A 22,619-nucleotide genomic window follows, 5' to 3' on the forward strand; every position below is an offset into this window, starting at 1 on the left:
AGACACCCACCTTGGTTCCTTGGCACCCACCTTGGATCCTTGGCACCCACCCCGACACCCACCTTGGCACGCAACTTGGCTACTTGCCACCCACCTTGGCTCCTTGACGCCCACCCCGACAACCACCCCGTGACCTACCCTGGCTAGGGTTGGTGCACACCCACCCTGGTGCCCACCTTGGCACCCACCCCATGACCCACCTTGGCACGCACCTTAGTACCCACCCCGTTACCCACCCTAGGACCCACCCCGTGACCCACCTTGGCCAGGGTGGGTGCCTTGGTGCGCACAACTTGCCTGGGCTGCACACCAGGGCGGGCTCAAGATGGCACCCGCGTTCCGTTTTTTTCACTATCTTTCAAAACGGAAATTTTAAAATCTCGTTTTTTTTTTTTTTTTGCCTTTTCTGGAAATTAGTGAAGGCAGCGCATCAAAGGTGCGCAATGCTGGTGCGAACCCGGGAGCGCTCCGATGTGTGCTCCAAGGTGCGGCGTGCACGAAGTCCGAGCCCGGCTTGCCCCGGGTGCGCACCTCGCGTGCACCTTCGCCGGGGTGAGCACCTTGGCTGGGTTGCGCGCCCTGGTGCGCACCAAGGAGCGCTCTGAAGTGTGCTCCAAGGTGCGGCGTGCACGAAGTCGGAGCTCGGTTTGCCCCGGGTGTGCACCTCGGGTGCGCACCTCGCGTGCACCTTCGCTGCGGTGGGCACCTTGGCTGGGTTGCGCGCCTTGGTGGGCACCATGCAGTGCACGAAGTCGGAGCCCGGTTTGCCCCGGGCGCGCACCTCCGCCAGGGTGGGCACCTTGGTGCGCACAACTTGCCTGGGCTGCGCACCAGGAAGGGCTCAAGATGGCACCCGCGTTCCGTTTTTTTCACTATCTTTCAGAACGGAAATTTTAAAATATCGTTTTTTTTTGCCTTTTCTGGAAATTAGTGAAGGCAGCGCATCAAAGGTGCGCAACGCTGGTGCGAACCTGGGAGCGCTCCGATGTGTGCTCCAAGGTGCGGCGTGCACGAAGTCGGAGCCCGGTTTGCCCCGGGTGCGCCCTGGTGGGCACCATGGTGCGCACCAAGGAGCGCTCCGAAGTGTGCTCCAAGGTGCGGCCTGCACGAAGTCGGAGCCCGGTTTGCCCCGGGCGTGCACCGCGGGTGGGCACCTTGGTGCGCATGCCTTGCCTGGGCTGCGCACCAGGGCGGGCTCAAGATGGCACCCGCGTTCCGTTTTTTTCACTATCTTTCAAAACGGAAATTTTAAAATCTCATTTTTTTTTGCCTTTTCTGGAAATTAGTGAAGGCAGCGCATCAAAGGTGCGCACCTCGCTGCCCACCACGGTGCGCAACGCCGGTGGGCACCCGGGAGTGCTTCGAAGTGTGCTCCAAGGTGCTGCGTGCACGTTGTCGGAGCCCGGTTTGCCCCGGGTGCGCACCTCGCGTGCACCTTCGTCGGGGTGGGCACCTTGGCTGGGTTTGCCCCGGCTGCGCTCCGAAGCGGGGTTATTGGAGCGCCGCCTCTTTTTTTGTCGGAGCGTTTGGTGGGGTTTCTCGCATTGGCTCTTCCCAGGCCCGGTTGCCACCCTGGCGCGCACGAAGTCGGAAGTAGGGTTAATTGCCCGGGTGCGCACCTTTGCCAGGGTGGGCACCTTACCTGGGCTGTGCACCAGGGCGGGCTCAAGATGGCACCCGCGTTCCGTTTTTTTCACTATCTTTCAAAACGGAAATTTTAAAATCTCCTCTTTTTTTTGCCTTTTCTGGAAATTAGTGAAGGCAGCGCATCAAAGGTGCGCACCTCGCTGCCCACCTTGGTGTGCTCTGAGGTGCGCACCCGGGAGCGCTACGAAGTGTGCTCCAAGGTGCGGCGTGCACGTTGTCGGAGCCCGGTTTGCCCCGGGTGCGCACCTCGCCTGCACCTTGGCCGGGGTGGGCACCCTGGCTGGGTTTGCCCAGGGTGCGCTCCGAAGCGGGGTTACTGGAGCGCCCCCTCTTTTTTTGTCAGAGCGTTTGGTGGGGTTTCTCGCATTGGCTCTTCCCAGGCCCGGTTGTTGGGTGCGCTCCCACCCTGGCGCGCGCGAAGTTGGAAGTTGGGTTAATTGCCCGGGCGCGCACCTTCGCCAGGGTGGGCACCTTGGTGCGCACACCTTGGCTGGGCTGCGCACCAGGGCGGGCTCAAGATGGCACCAGCATTCCCTTTTTCTCACTATCTTTCAAAACGGAAATTTTAAAATCTCGTTTTTTTTTGCCTTTTATGGAAATTAGTGAAGGCATCGCATCAAAGGTGCGCACCTCGCTGCCCACCTTGGTGTGCTCCGAGGTGCCCACCACGGTGCGCTCCGAGGTGCCCACCACGGTGCGCAACGCCGGTGCGAACCCGGGAGCGCCCCGATGTGTGCTCCAAGGTGCGGCGTGCACGAAGCCGGACCCCGGTTTGCCCCGGGTGCGCACCTCGCGTGCACCTTGGTGCGCACACCTTGGCTGGGTTGCGCGGCCTGGTGGGCACCATGGTGCGCACCAAGGAGCGCTCCAAAGTGTGCTCCAAGGTGCGGCGTGCACGAAGTCCTAGCCCGGTTTGCCCCGGGTGCGCACCTTCGCCGCGGTGGGCACCATGGCGTGCACGAAGTCGGAGCCCGGTTTGCCCCGGGTGCGCACCTCGCGTGCACCTTCGCCGGGGTGGGCACCTCGGCTGGGTTGCGCGCCCTGGTGCGCACCAAGGAGCGCTCCGAAGTGTGCTCCAAGGTGCGGCGTGCACGAAGTCGGAGCCCGGTTTGCCCCGGGTGCGCACCTTCGCCGCGGTGGGCACCCTGGTGCGCACCATGGCGTGCACGAAGTCGGAGCCCGGTTTGCCCCGGGTGCGCACCTCGCGTGCACCTTCGGCGGGGTTGCGCGCCCTGGTGCGCACCAAGGAGCGCTCCGAAGTGTGCTCCAAGGTGCGGCGTGCACGAAGTCGGAGCCCGGTTTGCCCCGGGTGCGCACCTCGCGTGCACCTTCGGCGGGGTTGCGCGCCCTGGTGGGCACCATGGTGCGCACCAAGGAGCGCTCCGAAGTGTGCTCCAAGGTGCGGCGTGCACGAAGTCGGAGCCCGGTTTGCCCCGGGTGCGCACCTCGCGTGCACCTTCGCCGCGGTGGGCACCATGGCGTGCACGAAGTCGGAGCCCGGTTTGCCCCGGGTGCGCACCTCGCGTGCACCTTCGCCGGGGTGGGCACCTCGGCTGGGTTGCGCGCCCTGGTGCGCACCAAGGAGCGCTCCGAAGTGTGCTCCAAGGTGCGGCGTGCACGAAGTCGGAGCCCGGTTTGCCCCGGGTGCGCACCTCGCGTGCACCTTCGCCGCGGTGGGCACCATGGCGTGCACGAAGTCGGAGCCCGGTTTGCCCCGGGTGCGCACCCCGCGTGCACCTTCGCCGGGGTGGGCACCTCGGCTGGGTTGCGCGCCCTGGTGCGCACCAAGGAGCGCTCCGAAGTGTGCTCCAAGGTGCGGCGTGCACGAAGTCGGAGCCCGGTTTGCCCCGGGTGCGCACCTCGCGTGCACCTTCGCCGCGGTGGGCACCTTGGCTGGGTTGGGCACCATTGAGCGCTCCGAAGTGTGCTCCAAGGTGCGCACCATGGCCCTCCAAGGTGCGCAGCATGGCGTGCACGAAGTCGGAGCCCGGTTTGCCCCGGGTGCGCACCTCGCGTGCACCTTCGCCAGGGTGGGCACCTCGGTGCGCACACCTTCTCAATGTTTTCTTGCCTTTTCTGGAAATTGGTGAAGGCAGCGCATCAAAGGTGCGCACCTCGGTGTGCTCCGAGGTGCGAACCCGAGAGCGCTCCGAGGTGCCCACGAAGTCGAAAGTCGGGTTAATTGCATTGTTTTCCCCGGGTGCGCTCCGAGGTGCGCAACATCGGTGCGCACCAAGGAGGGCTCCGAAGTGTGCTCCAAGGTGCGCACGATTCGGAGCTCGGTTTGCCCGGGGTGCGCACACCTTGGCTGGGTTGCGCACCCTTTGTGCGCTCCAAGGTGCGCACGAAGTCGGAGCTCGGTTTGCCCCGGGTGCGCACCTTCGCCAGGGTGCGCACCTTGATGCGCACGCCTTGGCTGGGCTGCGCACCTTGGTGGGCGCCATGGTGCGCACCTTTCGTGCGCTCCAAGGTGCGCACGAAGTCGGAGCTCGGTTTGCCCCGGGTGCGCACCTTGGTGGGCGCCATGGTGCACTCCGAGGTGCCCAAGATTGGTGCGCACCAAGGAGCGCTCCGAAGTGCGCTCCAAGGTGCGCAGGTGCGCGCGAAGTCGAAAGTTGGGTTAATTGTCCGGTTTGCCTCGGGTGCGCACCTTGCGTGCACCTTCGCCAGGGTGGGCGCCTTGGTGCGCACACCTTGGCTGGGCTGCGCACCCGGGCGCGCACACCTTGGCACCCGCGTTTCCTTCATTTTAAATTTTTTTTTTTTACAATCTCTCAAGTGGGAAATTCTATAATCTCAACTTTTTTTGCCTTTTCAGGAAACTTTTGAATGGAGCGCATCATTGGTGCGCTCCGAAGTGTGCTCCAAGGTGCGCACCTCTGGTGTGCTCCAAAGCTCTCTCCAGCTGCGTGCACCTGCCCCGGCCGCGCACCCGGCCCCGCCCAGCTTCGCTCACCTGTCCCGGGCGTCTGGTGCGGAACCTTAGAGTAAGAAACATCACCGTGCACCTTGGCCAACGTGCGCGACTCGACCGAGCGCGCACTGGCCGAGGTGCACACCGATTTCACCTGGGTGCGCGCGCAGCACCTCGGGCGCACCGGGGTGCGCGCACAACGCCCGGGTTGCACCGTGGCCTGTGTGCTCGGGGCGCCTCGGGTGCGCGCTCGGTGTCGCCCCCGCGCGCGCGGTAGTGCGGGCAGCGCACCCCGGCCCGGCCCGGCCCCGACGAGAACGCAAACGGGCAAAAGGTTTATTCAAATAGCATTGCGACGCCCGGCGAAAAACTAAGAAAGGGTGCAACACCGGGACTTCCCGGGAGGTCACCCATCCCAGTACTACTCCGGCCCAAGCGCGCTTAACTGCGGAGTTCTGATGGGATCCGGTGCACTAACGCTGGTATGATCGCACCCGTTATGAGCTTGTCGCAGTGTGTACTTAGCAAACCGCGACCCACGTGCGAATCCACCCCGGCCACCCACCCCCGTCGAGGTGCACACCCTCCCTCGCGAAGTGCGCCCCGTTCGCCAAGTGTGAGCCCTGCCCGGGTGCGCGCACCTTGCTAGGGCGTCGGGTGTGCACCCGGCCCGGCCTACGTGCGTGCACCTGGACGGGGCGTCGTGTGCGTGCAGTGTCCCGTCTGCAACGCGGTGCCCACACACCACCTCGGGCGCAACGACCTGCGCTCACATGTGGGCCGAGTGCACCTTGGTGCATGTTCGGGGCGCCTCGGGTGCACGCTCGATCTTGCCCCGGTGCACCAAGGCGCTCGGTTTGCCCCGGGTGCGCACTTGGTGCAAGGTGGGCACCCAAAATAGGGATCAAGCACCAAAACACAAGTTTCGGGATGCAAAATGGGACCCAAGGACCACAAATGCGTTCCAAGACCCATGATGGGTCCACGAGAACAAAAATGTGTTCCGAGACTTAATAAACAAATATTGGGTTTTAGGAGAAGAAACATGCTCTGATGCCCAAAACGAGAATCGACCCCGAAAAGGCCACAGGCCAAAAGTGGGATGCGAGACAAAAAAAAATGGGACCCGAGGACCAAAATTGGGTTCCCAGGTCGAAGACAGGGCAACCGGACAAGAAACGACCTCTAAGGCTCGAAATGAGTCCCGACGACTAAAACTTGACAAGAAGCACCCATCAGGCACCCAACTCGACACCCATGGGATGCCGACCCACCCGGGCTTCCACCTAGCACACCTTGGCACCCACCCACCCTCGCACCCAACCTCGCACCCAACTTAGCACCTTTGAACCCACATTGGCACTCACCCTGACCCTGGCACCTTGGAACCCACATTGGCACTCACCTTGACCCTGGCACCCACCTTTGCACTCACCTTGGGACCCACCCTGGCTCCCACCTCGGCACCCACCCAGACACCCACCTTGGTTCCTTGGCACCCACCTTGGATCCTTGGCACCCACCCCGACACCCACCTTGGCACGCAACTTGGCTACTTGCCACCCACCTTGGCTCCTTGACGCCCACCCCGACAACCACCCCGTGACCTACCCTGGCTAGGGTTGGTGCACACCCACCCTGGTGCCCACCTTGGCACCCACCCCATGACCCACCTTGGCACGCACCTTAGTACCCACCCCGTTACCCACCCTAGGACCCACCCCGTGACCCACCTTGGCCAGGGTGGGTGCCTTGGTGCGCACAACTTGCCTGGGCTGCACACCAGGGCGGGCTCAAGATGGCACCCGCGTTCCGTTTTTTTCACTATCTTTCAAAACGGAAATTTTAAAATCTCGTTTTTTTTTTTTTTTTGCCTTTTCTGGAAATTAGTGAAGGCAGCGCATCAAAGGTGCGCAATGCTGGTGCGAACCCGGGAGCGCTCCGATGTGTGCTCCAAGGTGCGGCGTGCACGAAGTCCGAGCCCGGCTTGCCCCGGGTGCGCACCTCGCGTGCACCTTCGCCGGGGTGAGCACCTTGGCTGGGTTGCGCGCCCTGGTGCGCACCAAGGAGCGCTCTGAAGTGTGCTCCAAGGTGCGGCGTGCACGAAGTCGGAGCTCGGTTTGCCCCGGGTGTGCACCTCGGGTGCGCACCTCGCGTGCACCTTCGCTGCGGTGGGCACCTTGGCTGGGTTGCGCGCCTTGGTGGGCACCATGCAGTGCACGAAGTCGGAGCCCGGTTTGCCCCGGGCGCGCACCTCCGCCAGGGTGGGCACCTTGGTGCGCACAACTTGCCTGGGCTGCGCACCAGGAAGGGCTCAAGATGGCACCCGCGTTCCGTTTTTTTCACTATCTTTCAGAACGGAAATTTTAAAATATCGTTTTTTTTTGCCTTTTCTGGAAATTAGTGAAGGCAGCGCATCAAAGGTGCGCAACGCTGGTGCGAACCTGGGAGCGCTCCGATGTGTGCTCCAAGGTGCGGCGTGCACGAAGTCGGAGCCCGGTTTGCCCCGGGTGCGCCCTGGTGGGCACCATGGTGCGCACCAAGGAGCGCTCCGAAGTGTGCTCCAAGGTGCGGCCTGCACGAAGTCGGAGCCCGGTTTGCCCCGGGCGTGCACCGCGGGTGGGCACCTTGGTGCGCATGCCTTGCCTGGGCTGCGCACCAGGGCGGGCTCAAGATGGCACCCGCGTTCCGTTTTTTTCACTATCTTTCAAAACGGAAATTTTAAAATCTCATTTTTTTTTGCCTTTTCTGGAAATTAGTGAAGGCAGCGCATCAAAGGTGCGCACCTCGCTGCCCACCACGGTGCGCAACGCCGGTGGGCACCCGGGAGTGCTTCGAAGTGTGCTCCAAGGTGCTGCGTGCACGTTGTCGGAGCCCGGTTTGCCCCGGGTGCGCACCTCGCGTGCACCTTCGTCGGGGTGGGCACCTTGGCTGGGTTTGCCCCGGCTGCGCTCCGAAGCGGGGTTATTGGAGCGCCGCCTCTTTTTTTGTCGGAGCGTTTGGTGGGGTTTCTCGCATTGGCTCTTCCCAGGCCCGGTTGCCACCCTGGCGCGCACGAAGTCGGAAGTAGGGTTAATTGCCCGGGTGCGCACCTTTGCCAGGGTGGGCACCTTACCTGGGCTGTGCACCCGGGCGGGCTCAAGATGGCACCCGCGTTCCGTTTTTTTCACTATCTTTCAAAACGGAAATTTTAAAATCTCCTCTTTTTTTTGCCTTTTCTGGAAATTAGTGAAGGCAGCGCATCAAAGGTGCGCACCTCGCTGCCCACCTTGGTGTGCTCTGAGGTGCGCACCCGGGAGCGCTACGAAGTGTGCTCCAAGGTGCGGCGTGCACGTTGTCGGAGCCCGGTTTGCCCCGGGTGCGCACCTCGCCTGCACCTTGGCCGGGGTGGGCACCCTGGCTGGGTTTGCCCAGGGTGCGCTCCGAAGCGGGGTTACTGGAGCGCCCCCTCTTTTTTTGTCAGAGCGTTTGGTGGGGTTTCTCGCATTGGCTCTTCCCAGGCCCGGTTGTTGGGTGCGCTCCCACCCTGGCGCGCGCGAAGTTGGAAGTTGGGTTAATTGCCCGGGCGCGCACCTTCGCCAGGGTGGGCACCTTGGTGCGCACACCTTGGCTGGGCTGCGCACCAGGGCGGGCTCAAGATGGCACCAGCATTCCCTTTTTCTCACTATCTTTCAAAACGGAAATTTTAAAATCTCGTTTTCTTTTGCCTTTTATGGAAATTAGTGAAGGCATCGCATCAAAGGTGCGCACCTCGCTGCCCACCTTGGTGTGCTCCGAGGTGCCCACCACGGTGCGCTCCGAGGTGCCCACCACGGTGCGCAACGCCGGTGCGAACCCGGGAGCGCCCCGATGTGTGCTCCAAGGTGCGGCGTGCACGAAGCCGGACCCCGGTTTGCCCCGGGTGCGCACCTCGCGTGCACCTTGGTGCGCACACCTTGGCTGGGTTGCGCGGCCTGGTGGGCACCATGGTGCGCACCAAGGAGCGCTCCGAAGTGTGCTCCAAGGTGCGGCGTGCACGAAGTCCTAGCCCGGTTTGCCCCGGGTGCGCACCTTCGCCGCGGTGGGCACCATGGCGTGCACGAAGTCGGAGCCCGGTTTGCCCCGGGTGCGCACCTCGCGTGCACCTTCGCCGGGGTGGGCACCTCGGCTGGGTTGCGCGCCCTGGTGCGCACCAAGGAGCGCTCCGAAGTGTGCTCCAAGGTGCGGCGTGCACGAAGTCGGAGCCCGGTTTGCCCCGGGTGCGCACCTTCGCCGCGGTGGGCACCCTGGTGCGCACCATGGCGTGCACGAAGTCGGAGCCCGGTTTGCCCCGGGTGCGCACCTCGCGTGCACCTTCGGCGGGGTTGCGCGCCCTGGTGCGCACCAAGGAGCGCTCCGAAGTGTGCTCCAAGGTGCGGCGTGCACGAAGTCGGAGCCCGGTTTGCCCCGGGTGCGCACCTCGCGTGCACCTTCGGCGGGGTTGCGCGCCCTGGTGGGCACCATGGTGCGCACCAAGGAGCGCTCCGAAGTGTGCTCCAAGGTGCGGCGTGCACGAAGTCGGAGCCCGGTTTGCCCCGGGTGCGCACCTCGCGTGCACCTTCGCCGCGGTGGGCACCATGGCGTGCACGAAGTCGGAGCCCGGTTTGCCCCGGGTGCGCACCTCGCGTGCACCTTCGCCGGGGTGGGCACCTCGGCTGGGTTGCGCGCCCTGGTGCGCACCAAGGAGCGCTCCGAAGTGTGCTCCAAGGTGCGGCGTGCACGAAGTCGGAGCCCGGTTTGCCCCGGGTGCGCACCTCGCGTGCACCTTCGCCGCGGTGGGCACCATGGCGTGCACGAAGTCGGAGCCCGGTTTGCCTCGGGTGCGCACCCCGCGTGCACCTTCGCCGGGGTGGGCACCTCGGCTGGGTTGCGCGCCCTGGTGTGCACCAAGGAGCGCTCCGAAGTGTGCTCCAAGGTGCGGCGTGCACGAAGTCGGAGCCCGGTTTGCCCCGGGTGCGCACCTCGCGTGCACCTTCGCCGCGGTGGGCACCTTGGCTGGGTTGGGCACCATTGAGCGCTCCGAAGTGTGCTCCAAGGTGCGCACCATGGCCCTCCAAGGTGCGCAGCATGGCGTGCACGAAGTCGGAGCCCGGTTTGCCCCGGGTGCGCACCTCGCGTGCACCTTCGCCAGGGTGGGCACCTCGGTGCGCACACCTTCTCAATGTTTTCTTGCCTTTTCTGGAAATTGGTGAAGGCAGCGCATCAAAGGTGCGCACCTCGGTGTGCTCCGAGGTGCGAACCCGAGAGCGCTCCGAGGTGCCCACGAAGTCGAAAGTCGGGTTAATTGCATTGTTTTCCCCGGGTGCGCTCCGAGGTGCGCAACATCGGTGCGCACCAAGGAGGGCTCCGAAGTGTGCTCCAAGGTGCGCACGATTCGGAGCTCGGTTTGCCCGGGGTGCGCACACCTTGGCTGGGTTGCGCACCCTTTGTGCGCTCCAAGGTGCGCACGAAGTCGGAGCTCGGTTTGCCCCGGGTGCGCACCTTCGCCAGGGTGCGCACCTTGATGCGCACGCCTTGGCTGGGCTGCGCACCTTGGTGGGCGCCATGGTGCGCACCTTTCGTGCGCTCCAAGGTGCGCACGAAGTCGGAGCTCGGTTTGCCCCGGGTGCGCACCTTGGTGGGCGCCATGGTGCACTCCGAGGTGCCCAAGATTGGTGCGCAACAAGGAGCGCTCCGAAGTGCGCTCCAAGGTGCGCAGGTGCGCGCGAAGTCGAAAGTTGGGTTAATTGTCCGGTTTGCCTCGGGTGCGCACCTTGCGTGCACCTTCGCCAGGGTGGGCGCCTTGGTGCGCACACCTTGGCTGGGCTGCGCACCCGGGCGCGCACACCTTGGCACCCGCGTTTCCTTCATTTTAAATTTTTTTTTTTTACAATCTCTCAAGTGGGAAATTCTATAATCTCAACTTTTTTTGCCTTTTCAGGAAACTTTTGAATGGAGCGCATCATTGGTGCGCTCCGAAGTGTGCTCCAAGGTGCGCACCTCTGGTGTGCTCCAAAGCTCTCTCCAGCTGCGTGCACCTGCCCCGGCCGCGCACCCGGCCCCGCCCAGCTTCGCTCACCTGTCCCGGGCGTCTGGTGCGGAACCTTAGAGTAAGAAACATCACCGTGCACCTTGGCCAACGTGCGCGACTCGACCGAGCGCGCACTGGCCGAGGTGCACACCGATTTCACCTGGGTGCGCGCGCAGCACCTCGGGCGCACCGGGGTGCGCGCACAACGCCCGGGTTGCACCGTGGCCTGTGTGCTCGGGGCGCCTCGGGTGCGCGCTCGGTGTCGCCCCCGCGCGCGCGGTAGTGCGGGCAGCGCACCCCGGCCCGGCCCGGCCCCGACGAGAACGCAAACGGGCAAAAGGTTTATTCAAATAGCATTGCGACGCCCGGCGAAAAACTAAGAAAGGGTGCAACACCGGGACTTCCCGGGAGGTCACCCATCCTAGTACTACTCCGGCCCAAGCGCGCTTAACTGCGGAGTTCTGATGGGATCCGGTGCACTAACGCTGGTATGATCGCACCCGTTATGAGCTTGTCGCAGTGTGTACTTAGCAAACCGCGACCCACGTGCGAATCCACCCCGGCCACCCACCCCCGTCGAGGTGCACACCCTCCCTCGCGAAGTGCGCCCCGTTCGCCAAGTGTGAGCCCTGCCCGGGTGCGCGCACCTTGCTAGGGCGTCGGGTGTGCACCCGGCCCGGCCTACGTGCGTGCACCTGGACGGGGCGTCGTGTGCGTGCAGTGTCCCGTCTGCAACGCGGTGCCCACACACCACCTCGGGCGCAACGACCTGCGCTCACATGTGGGCCGAGTGCACCTTGGTGCATGTTCGGGGCGCCTCGGGTGCACGCTCGATCTTGCCCCGGTGCACCAAGGCGCTCGGTTTGCCCCGGGTGCGCACTTGGTGCAAGGTGGGCACCCAAAATAGGGATCAAGCACCAAAACACAAGTTTCGGGATGCAAAATGGGACCCAAGGACCACAAATGCGTTCCAAGACCCATGATGGGTCCACGAGAACAAAAATGTGTTCCGAGACTTAATAAACAAATATTGGGTTTTAGGAGAAGAAACATGCTCTGATGCCCAAAACGAGAATCGACCCCGAAAAGGCCACAGGCCAAAAGTGGGATGCGAGACAAAAAAAAATGGGACCCGAGGACCAAAATTGGGTTCCCAGGTCGAAGACAGGGCAACCGGACAAGAAACGACCTCTAAGGCTCGAAATGAGTCCCGACGACTAAAACTTGACAAGAAGCACCCATCAGGCACCCAACTCGACACCCATGGGATGCCGACCCACCCGGGCTTCCACCTAGCACACCTTGGCACCCACCCACCCTCGCACCCAACCTCGCACCCAACTTAGCACCTTTGAACCCACATTGGCACTCACCCTGACCCTGGCACCTTGGAACCCACATTGGCACTCACCTTGACCCTGGCACCCACCTTTGCACTCACCTTGGGACCCACCCTGGCTCCCACCTCGGCACCCACCCAGACACCCACCTTGGTTCCTTGGCACCCACCTTGGATCCTTGGCACCCACCCCGACACCCACCTTGGCACGCAACTTGGCTACTTGCCACCCACCTTGGCTCCTTGACGCCCACCCCGACAACCACCCCGTGACCTACCCTGGCTAGGGTTGGTGCACACCCACCCTGGTGCCCACCTTGGCACCCACCCCATGACCCACCTTGGCACGCACCTTAGTACCCACCCTGTTACCCACCCTAGGACCCACCCCGTGACCCACCTTGGCCAGGGTGGGTGCACCCACCCTGGTGCCCACCTTGGCACCCACCCATCCTAGCACCCAGCCTGTGACCGGGCTTGGAACCCAACCTTGCACCCGTCTTGGCCAGTGTGGGTGCGCACCCATCCTGGCACCCACGTTGTGACACACCCTTTAACCCACGCACCCTAGCAGCCACGTTGGCACCCACCTTGGAACACAACCTAGCAACTTGGCACCCACCCCGTGACCCACCTTGGCATCCACCATAGCAGTCGCCCACTTGGCACCCACCTTGGAACCCAAGTTGGCACCCACCTCGGCACCCACCTTGACACTTGTGGACCCACCTTGCCACTCACCCTAGCATCGACCCATCCTAGCACCCACCCTGGCACCTTTGCACCCTAGCACTCACCCATCCTAGCACCTAACCTGTGACCCACCTTGACACTCACCCTCGCACCCACCTTGGAACCCAACCTAGCACCCACCCACCCTGACACCAACCCTAGCACCTACCCACCCTTGCACCCACCCTGTGACCCATCTTGGCACCCACCCATCCTACCACTCAACCTATCACCCACCTTCTCACCCACCTTGGCATCCACCTTAGCACCCACCCACACTGGCACCTTGGCACCCACCTCGGGCAAGGTGGGTGCACACCCACCCTGACACCCAATTTAGAACCAACCGAGCATGTTACCCACCTTGGCACCCACATTGCAGCCCACCCTAGTACCCACCCTATGACCCACATTGGCATCCACACCCTAGCACCCAGGCACCTCGACACCCGCCTTGACACGCACCCTAGCACTAAACCTGTGACCCACCTTGGAACTCACCCTAGAACCCACCCACCCTGTGAACCACCTTGGCATCCACCTTAGCACCCACCCACCTTGGCACCCACTCTAGCACTCACCCATCCTAACACCCAACTTGTTACCCACCTTGGCACCCGCCCTCGCGTCCACCTTGAAACCCACCCTAGCACCCACCCACGCAGGAGCCCACCTTGGCACCCAACCTAACACCCACGCATCCTGGCACCCAACTTGTGACCCACCTTGGAACCCACCCTAGTACCCACCTTTGAACCCACTATATCACCAACCCACCTTGGCACCCACCCTATGACCCTCTTTGGAATCCACCCTAGCACGCACCCACCCTGGCACCCACCATGGAGCGCACCCTAGCACCCACCCACCTCGGCACGCACCTCAACACCCACCTTGGTGTGCGCACTGCGCCAACCTCTCAAAGACCCTATGTGGTGCGCTCCAAAGTGTACACCTTTGGTGTGCTCCAAGGTGCGCACCTTTGGTGCACACCGAGGTGCACACCAAAGTGTGCACCGAGGTGAGCACCAAAGTGCACTCCAAGGTGCACACCAAGGCGTGCACCTTTGGTGCGGTCAATGCAAACGAATTCGGAAGTTGGGGTCGATGTCCTAATCGCTGCTGCAGACTACACGTATGAGAATCGGACAAATAGCTTTATATAGGGGAGGTGTTGCGTTTGATGGGTCGACTCCCCTGGTTGTGTGCACTGCACCAACTTCAAAGACCCTGTCTTGTTTAAGAAGTCAAAAGTTGGGGTGGATGTCCTAATCATTGCTGCAGTCTACGCATGTATGAGAATCAGACAAATAGCTTATATAGGGGAGGTGTTGCATTCGGTGGGTTGACTCCCCTGGTTGTGCGCACTGCGCCAACCTCAAAGACCCCGCATAGCAGAAGAAGTCGGAAGTCGGATTTTGGTGAGCACCAAGGCGTGCACCTTTGGTGCGGTCAACGCAGACGAATTCAGAAGTTGGGGTGGATGTCCTAATCGTTGTTGCAGGCTACACATGTATGAGAATCAGACAAATAGCTTATATAGGGGAGGTGTTGGGTTTGATGGGTCAACTCCCTTGGTTGTGCGCATTACGCCAACCTCAAAGACCTTGTTTTCGTTAAGAAGTCAAAAGTTGGGGTCAATGTCCTAATGGCTCCTGTAGGCTACACATGTATGAGAATCGGACAAATAGCTTATATAGGGGAGGTGTTGGGTTTGATGGGTCGACTCCCCTGGTTGTGCGCATTACGTCAACCTCAAAGACCTTGTTTTCGTTAAGAAGTCAAAAGTTGGGGTCGATGTCCTAATTGCTCCTGTAGACTACACATGTATGAGAATCAGACAAATAGCTTATATAGGGGAGGTGTTGGGTTTGATGGGTTGACTCCCCTAGTTGTTCGCATTACACCAACCTCAAAGACCTTGTTTTCGTTTAGAAGCCGAAAGTTGGGGTCGATGTCCTAATTGCTCCTGCAGGCTACGCATGTATGAGAATCAGACAAATAGCTTATATAGGGGAGGTGTTGGGTTTGATGGGTCGACTCCCCTGGTTGTGCGCATTGCGCCAACCTCAAAGACCCTGCATTGCGGATGAAGTCGAAAGTCAGAGTTTGGTGTGCTACAAGGTGTGGTCGAAGGTGCTCACCTAGGTGTGCACCTTTGGAGCGCAGGAAAAGTGCCCTCCAAAAGTGCGCACCTTTGGAGTGCACAAAAGTGCCCTCCAAAAGTGCGCACCTTTGGAGCGCACAAAAGTGCCCTCCAAAAAGTGCCCTCCAAAAGTGCGCACCTTTGGAGCGCACAAAAGTGCCCTCCAAAAAGTGCCCTCCAAAAGTGCGCACCTTTGGAGTGCAGAAAAGTGCCCTCCAAAAAGTGCCCTCCAAAAGTGTGCACCTTTGGAGTGCACAAAAGTGCCCTCCAAAAGTGCGCACCTTTGGAGCGCAGAAAAGTGCCCTCCAAAAAGTGCCCTCCAAAAGTGCGCACCTTTGGAGCGCAGAAAAGTGCCCTCCAAAAAGTGCCCTCCAAAAGTGCGCACCTTTGGAGCGCAGAAAAGTGCCCTCCAAAAAGTGCCCTCCAAAAGTGCGCACCTTTGGAGCGCAGAAAAGTGCCCTCCAAAAAGTGCCCTCCAAAAGTGCGCACCTTTGGAGCGCACAAAAGTGCCCTCCAAAAAGTGCCCTCCAAAAGTGCGCACCTTTGGAGCGCACAAAAGTGCCCTCCAAAAGTGCGCACCTTTGGAGCGCACAAAAGTGCCCTCCAAAAGTGCGCACTTTTGGTGCGCACCAAGGCGCTGGTTCGGTCGTTGCAGGCGAGTTCGGAAGTTGGGGTCGATGTCCTGAGCGGAGGTGCAAACTACACAGGTGTCGGAATCGGACAAATAGCTTATATAGGGGAGGTGTATGCTTCGATGGGTCGACTCCCCAGGTTGAGCGCACCGCGCCAACCTCAAAGACCCTACGGTATGGATGAAGTCGGAAGTTGGGTCCGATGACCGATTCGATTAGTAGGTATGCTCATGAGGTCGGAATTTGGGTCCGATGACCTGCCATGTGCAGGAAGGCGAATGTTGGCACTGTGCGTTGCAAGGTGCACACCAAGGTGCTGGTGCGGTCTTTTTAGTCGAGTTCGGAAGTTGGGGTCGATGTCCTGATCGGAGGTGCAAGCTACACAGGTGTGGGAATCGGACAAATAGCTTATATAGGGGAGGTGTATGCTTCGTTGGGTCGACTCCCCGGGTTGAGCGCACCGCGCCAACCTCAAAGACCCTACGGTATGGATGAAGTCGGAAGTTGGGTCCGATGACCGATTCGATATGTAGGCATACTCGCGAGGTCGGAATTTGGGTCCGATGACCTGCCATGTGCAGGAAGGCGAATGTTGGCACTGTGCGTTGCAAGGTGCGCACCAAGGCGCTGGTTCGGTCGTTGCAGGCGAGTTCGGAAGTTGGGGTCGATGTCCTGATCGGAGGTGCAAACTACACAGGTGTGGGAATCGGACAAATAGCTTATATAGGGGAGGTGTATGCTTCGTTGGGTCGACTCCCCGGGTTGAGCGCACCGCGCCAACCTCAAAGACCCTACGGTATGGATGAAGTCGGAAGTTGTGTCCGATGACCGATTCGATATGTAGGCATACTCGCGAGGTCGGAATTTGGGTCCGATGACCTGCCATGTGCAGGAAGGCGAATGTTGGGACTGTGCGTCGCAAGGTGCGCACCAAGGCGCTGGTGCCGTCGTTGCAGTCGAGTTCGGAAGTTGGGGTCGATGTCCTGGTCAGAGGTGCAAACTACACAGGTGTGGGAATCGGACAAATAGCTTATATAGGGGAGGTGTATGCTTCGATGGGTCGACTCCCCGGGTTGAGCGCACCGCGCCAACCTCAAAGACCCTACAGTATGGATGAAGTCGGAAGTTGGGTCCGATGACCGATTCGATACGTAGGCATATTGGCGAGGTCTGAATTTGTGTCCGATGACCTGCCATGCGCAGGAAGGCGGAATTTGGGTCCGATGACCGAGTTGATGGCGTGCCATGCGCAGAAAGGCGGAATTTGGGTCCGATGACCGAGTTGATGTTGATGGCCCGCCATGCACAGGAAGGCGGAATTTGGGTCCGATGACCGATTTGAAGGCGTGCCATGCGCAGAAAGGCGGAGTTTGGGTCCGATGACCGAGTTGATATTGATGGCCCGCCATGCGCAGGAAGGCGGAATTTGGGTCCGATGACCTGACATACGCATGGAGTCCGACTCGGGGGCCGATGTTCGATTCGATGACTTGCATTGTGGGTAAAGTCGGAAGTTGTGGTCTTTGACCCGATTCGATGACCAGACTTCGGCTGCTTGAGAATCGGACAAATAACTTATATAGGGGAGGTAGTGTTCTCGAGCATCCTCCCCCCGTGCCCGTTTATGTCGATTGATGCTGGTGCTCGACTGGTTGGAGCGCTCGGATGCAAAAATCTTGCACCAGGATTTATCGATTGTGATGGACACGGCAAGTCTCCTGATTGCTATGCAGGAGCTCATCGTGAATCTCTATGCGGCCTTGGTATGGACTCGACCTGCGGAATGGTTCGGCAATGGTAGTCGCTCCAACACGTCCTTGCAATGGCCACAGAGGTGATTCGACTAGAGCTCCAGTCTAGCTTTTGGGTTGCTTGGCGGACTGGTATAGCCGCGATCGAGTTCCGGCCATGAACGTTTTAGATAGCTCTTGGGCTTTCTGGGACGGAAGTCGGAAGTTTGGGCTGTTGTCCGATTTGATGACCATTCTTCGGATGTGTGAGAATCGGACAAATAACTTATATAGGGGACTGTGTTGTCTCACGCAGCCCCCTCCGTGCCCCTCTATCTCGACCGATGTTGGTGCTTGAAAGGGTTGGGATCGCTCGGATTTATAAACGTGCACCACCATTTGTCGAGTGTGAGGGACGCGGCAGGTCTCCTAAATGCTATACGGGCGCTCTCTGAGAATCTCTATCCGGCCTCGACACAGACTAGTCTTGCTGAATGGTTTGGCACTGGTAGTCGATCCAACACGTCGTTGTTGTGGCCGCCTAGGCGATTCGATTCGAGCCCCCGTCTAGCTTTTGGGTTGCTTGGCGGATTTTGCCCTATCCGCAAGTGAGCTCGGTCCCTAAACGTTCGAGAAACCCGATTGCTATGCGCCGACTCTCTTTCTTGCGAGCCTCCATCTAGCTTTTGGGTCTCTACGGAACGGAAGTCGGAATCTGGGACCGTTGTTTGATTCGACGAGGCAGACTACGGTTGTGCGAGAATCGGACAAATAACTTATATAGGGGAGGTGTTGACTGGAGCATTCTCCCCCGTGCCCCTCTAACTCGACCAATGCTGGCGCTCGAACGGTGGTAGCGCTCGGATTTTCGTTGAGCGCCAGCATTGGTCGATTTAGAGGGGCATGCGAGATTCCCGAATGCTATGCGAGGGCTCTAACGGAAATGTCTATTGGTTTCGGTATGGATGCAATTGCGAGTGGTTCGGCAAAGGTAGTCGTTCCGATGCGTCCATGTCGTGGCCAAATCGATAATTCGATTTGAGCCCTCGTATAGCATTTGGGTCTCTCGATGTGATTCCGCATTCCAGTCCCTTTGGGCACTGCTTGAGCCGCATCCCAGGGGGTTCCCTTCCCAATAATCTGCCTCGCAACCCGATTGCTATGCGGTGAGGCTCCTCGGCCGCCTCGGAACTATCTGTGTATCAGACGCATCGCGGGATAAGGGGTTGGCAACGGTAGTCGCCCCAAGCGCGTCCGATGCTTGGACCATTCCGAGGCGGCCCTGAAGCCTCTTCCGTCTAGCCGTTGGGTCCTTCTCGCCGCATCCCTTGCCTCGCACCCCGATTGCTATGCGGTGAGGCTCCTCGGCCGCCTTGGAACTATCTGTGTATCAGACGCATCGCGGGATAAGGGGTTGTCACTGGTAGTCGCCCCAAGCGCGTCCGATGCTTGGACCATTCCGAGGCGGCCCTGAAGCCTCTTCCGTCTAGCCGTTGGGTCCTTCTCGCCGCATCCCTCGACTCGCACCCCGATTGCTATGCGGTGAGGCTCCTCGGCCGCCTTGGAACTATCTGTGTATCGGACGCGTCGCGGGATAAGGGGTTGTCACTGGTAGTCGCCCCAAGCGCGTCCGATGCTTGGACCATTCCGAGGCGGCCCTGAAGCCTCTTCCGTCTAGCCGTTGGGTCCTTCTCGCCGCATCCCTCGCCTCGCACCCCGATTGCTATGCGGTGAGGCTCCTCGGCCGCCTTGGAACTATCTGTGTATCGGACGCGTCGCGGGATAAGGGGTTGTCACTGGTAGTCGCCCCAAGCGCGTGCGATGCATGGACCATTCCCAGGCGGCCCTGAAGCCTCTTCCGTCTAGCCGTTGGGTCCTTCTCGCCGCATCCCTCGCCTCGCACCCCGATTGCTATGCGGTGAGGCTCCTCGGCCGCCTTGGAACTATCTGTGTATCGGACGCGTCGCGGGATAAGGGGTTGTCACTGGTAGTCGCCCCAAGCGCGTCCGATGCTTGGACCATTCCGAGGCGGCCCTGAAGCCTCTTCCGTCTAGCCGTTGGGTCCTTCTCGCCGCATCCCTCGCCTCGCACCCCGATTGCTATGCGGTGAGGCTCCTCGGCCGCCTTGGAACTATCTGTGTATCGGACGCGTCGCGGGATAAGGGGTTGTCACTGGTAGTCGCCCCAAGCGCGTCCGATGCTTGGACCATTCCGAGGCGGCCCTGAAGCCTCTTCCGTCTAGCCGTTGGGTCCTTCTCGCCGCATCCCTCGCCTCGCACCCCGATTGCTATGCGGTGAGGCTCCTCGGCCGCCTTGGAACTATCTGTGTATCGGACGCGTCGCGGGATAAGGGGTTGTCACTGGTAGTCGCCCCAAGCGCGTCCGATGCTTGGACCATTCCGAGGCGGCCCTGAAGCCTCTTCCGTCTAGCCGTTGGGTCCTTCTCGCCGCATCCCTCGCCTCGCACCCCGATTGCTATGCGGTGAGGCTCCTCGGCCGCCTTGGAACTATCTGTGTATCGGACGCATCGCGGGATAAGGGGTTGTCACTGGTAGTCGCCCCAAGCGCGTCCGATGCTTGGACCATTCCGAGGCGGCCCTGAAGCCTCTTCCGTCTAGCCGTTGGGTCCTTCTCGCCGCATCCCTCGCCTCGCACCCCGATTGCTATGCGGTGAGGCTCCTCGGCCGCCTTGGAACTATCTGTGTATCGGACGCGTCGCGGGATAAGGGGTTGTCACTGGTAGTCGCCCCAAGCGCGTCCGATGCTTGGACCATTCCGAGGCGGCCCTGAAGCCTCTTCCGTCTAGCCGTTGGGTCCTTCTCGCCGCATCCCTCGCCTCGCACCCCGATTGCTATGCGGTGAGGCTCCTCGGCCGCCTTGGAACTATCTGTGTATCGGACGCGTCGCGGGATAAGGGGTTGTCACTGGTAGTCGCCCCAAGCGCGTCTGATGCTTGGACCATTCCGAGGCGGACCTGAAGCCTCTTCCGTCTAGCCGTTGGGTCCTTCTCGCCGCATCCCTCGCCTCGCACCCCGATTGCTATGCGGTGAGGCTCCTCGGCCGCCTTGGAACTATCTGTGTATCGGACGCGTCGCGGGATAAGGGGTTGTCACTGGTAGTCGCCCCAAGCGCGTCCGATGCTTGGACCATTCCGAGGCGGCCCTGAAGCCTCTTCCGTCTAGCCGTTGGGTCCTTCTTGCCGCATCCCTCGCCTCGCACCCCGATTGCTATGCGGTGAGGCTCCTCGGCCGCCTTGGAACTATCTGTGTATCGGACGCGTCGCGGGATAAGGGGTTGTCACTGGTAGTCGCCCCAAGCGCGTCCGATGCTTGGACCATTCCGAGGCGGCCCTGAAGCCTCTTCCGTCTAGCCGTTGGGTCCTTCTCGCCGCATCCCTCGCCTCGCACCCCGATTGCTATGCGGTGAGGCTCCTCGGCCGCCTTGGAACTATCTGTGTATCGGACGCATCGCGGGATAAGGGGTTGTCACTGGTAGTCGCCCCAAGCGCGTCCGATGCTTGGACCATTCCGAGGCGGCCCTGAAGCCTCTTCCGTCTAGCCGTTGGGTCCTTCTCGCCGCATCCCTCGCCTCGCACCCCGATTGCTATGCGGTGAGGCTCCTCGGCCGCCTTGGAACTATCTGTGTATCGGACGCGTCGCGGGATAAGGGGTTGTCACTGGTAGTCGCCCCAAGCGCGTCCGATGCTTGGACCATTCCGAGGCGGACCTGAAGCCTCTTCCGTCTAGCCGTTGGGTCCTTCTCGCCGCATCCCTCGCCTCGCACCCCGATTGCTATGCGGTGAGGCTCCTCGGCCGCCTTGGAACTATCTGTGTATCGGACGCGTCGCGGGATAAGGGGTTGTCACTGGTAGTCGCCCCAAGCGCGTCCGATGCTTGGACCATTCCGAGGCGGCCCTGAAGCCTCTTCCGTCTAGCCGTTGGGTCCTTCTCGCCGCATCCCTCGCCTCGCACCCCGATTGCTATGCGGTGAGGCTCCTCGGCCGCCTTGGAACTATCTGTGTATCGGACGCGTCGCGGGATAAGGGGTTGTCACTGGTAGTCGCCCCAAGCGCGTCCGATGCTTGGACCATTCCGAGGCGGACCTGAAGCCTCTTCCCTCTAGCCGTTGGGGCTTTCTCGCCGCATCCCTCGCCTCGCACCCCGATTGCTATTCGGTGAGGCTCCTCGGCCGCCTTGGAACTATCTGTGTATCGGACGCATCGCGGGATAAGGGGTTGGCAGTGGTAGTCGCCCCAAGCGCGTCCGATGCTTGGACCATTCCGAGGCGGCCCTGCAGCCTCTTCCGTCTAGCCGTTGGGGCCATCTCGCTGCATCCCCCACCTCGCACCACGATTGCTATGCGGTGAGGCTCCTTGGCCGCCTCGGAACTATCTGTGTATCGGACGCATCGCGGGATAAGGGGTTGTCACTGGTAGTCGCCCCAAGCGCGTCCGATGCTTGGACTATTCCGAGGCGGCCCTGCAGCCTCTTCCGTCTAGCCGTTGGGGCCATCTCGCCGCATCCCCCAGCTCCTCGGCCGCCTCGGAACTATCTGTGTATCGGACGCATCGCGGGATAAGGGGTTGGCAGTGGTAGTCGCCCCAAGCGCGTTCGATGCTTGGACTATTCCGAGGCGGCCCCACAGCCTCTTCCGTCTACCCTTTGGGGCCATCTCGCCGCATCCCTCGCCTCGCACCCCGATTGCTATGCGGTGAGGCTCCTCGGCCGCCTGGGAACTATCTTCGTATCGGATGCATCGCGGGATAAGGGGTTGTCACTGGTAGTCGCCCCAAGCGCGTCCGATGCTTGGACTATTCCGAGGCGGCCCTGTGGCCTCTTCCGTCTAGCCGTTGGGGCCATCTCGCCGCATCCCTCACCTCGCACCCCCATTGCTATGCGGTGAGGCTCCTCGGCCGCCTTGGAACTGTCTTCGTATCGGAAGCATCGCGGGATAAGGGGTTGTCACTGGTAGTCGCCCCAAGCGCGTCCGATGCTTGGACTATTCCGAGGCGGCCCTGCAGCCTCTTCCGTCTAGCCGTTGGGGCCATCTCGCCGCATCCCCCACCTCGCACCCGGATTGCTATGCGGTGAGGCTCCTCGGCCGCCTTGGAACTATCTTCGTATCGGACGCATCGCGGGATAAGGGGTTGTCACTGGTAGTCGCCCCAAGCGCGTCCGATGCTTGGACTATTCCGACGCGGCCCTGTGGCCTCTTCCGTCTAGCCGTTGGGGCCATCTCGCCGCATCCCCCACCTCGCACCCCGATTGCTATGCGGTGAGGCTCCTCGGCCGCCTTGGAACCATCTTCGTATCGGACGCATCGCGGGATGAGGGGTTGTCACTGGTAGTCGCCCCAAGCGCGTCCGATGCTTGGACCATTCCGAGGCGGCCCTGAAGCCTCTTCCGTCTAGCCGTTGGGGCCTTCCCGCCCCATCCCTCGCCTCGCACCCCC

General features: G+C 61.2%; 2 non-coding genes across 2 annotated transcripts; both read right to left on the reverse strand.

Annotated features, from left to right (window-relative positions):
- Nucleotides 1-4,938: 4,938 nt before the first annotated feature.
- Nucleotides 4,939-5,057, reverse strand: LOC131867985 (5S ribosomal RNA). The gene has a single exon (XR_009366505.1). It is a non-coding gene; the product is annotated as a 5S ribosomal RNA (ribosomal RNA).
- Nucleotides 5,058-10,972: 5,915 nt separating this feature from the next.
- LOC131867990 (5S ribosomal RNA) lies at nt 10,973-11,091 on the reverse strand. The gene has a single exon (XR_009366510.1). It is a non-coding gene; the product is annotated as a 5S ribosomal RNA (ribosomal RNA).
- Between the last annotated feature and the right edge of the window lie 11,528 nt (nt 11,092-22,619).

This window comes from Cryptomeria japonica, unplaced genomic scaffold (assembly GCF_030272615.1).
Source record: "Cryptomeria japonica unplaced genomic scaffold, Sugi_1.0 HiC_scaffold_192, whole genome shotgun sequence".
NCBI lineage: Eukaryota > Viridiplantae > Streptophyta > Pinopsida > Cupressales > Cupressaceae > Cryptomeria > Cryptomeria japonica.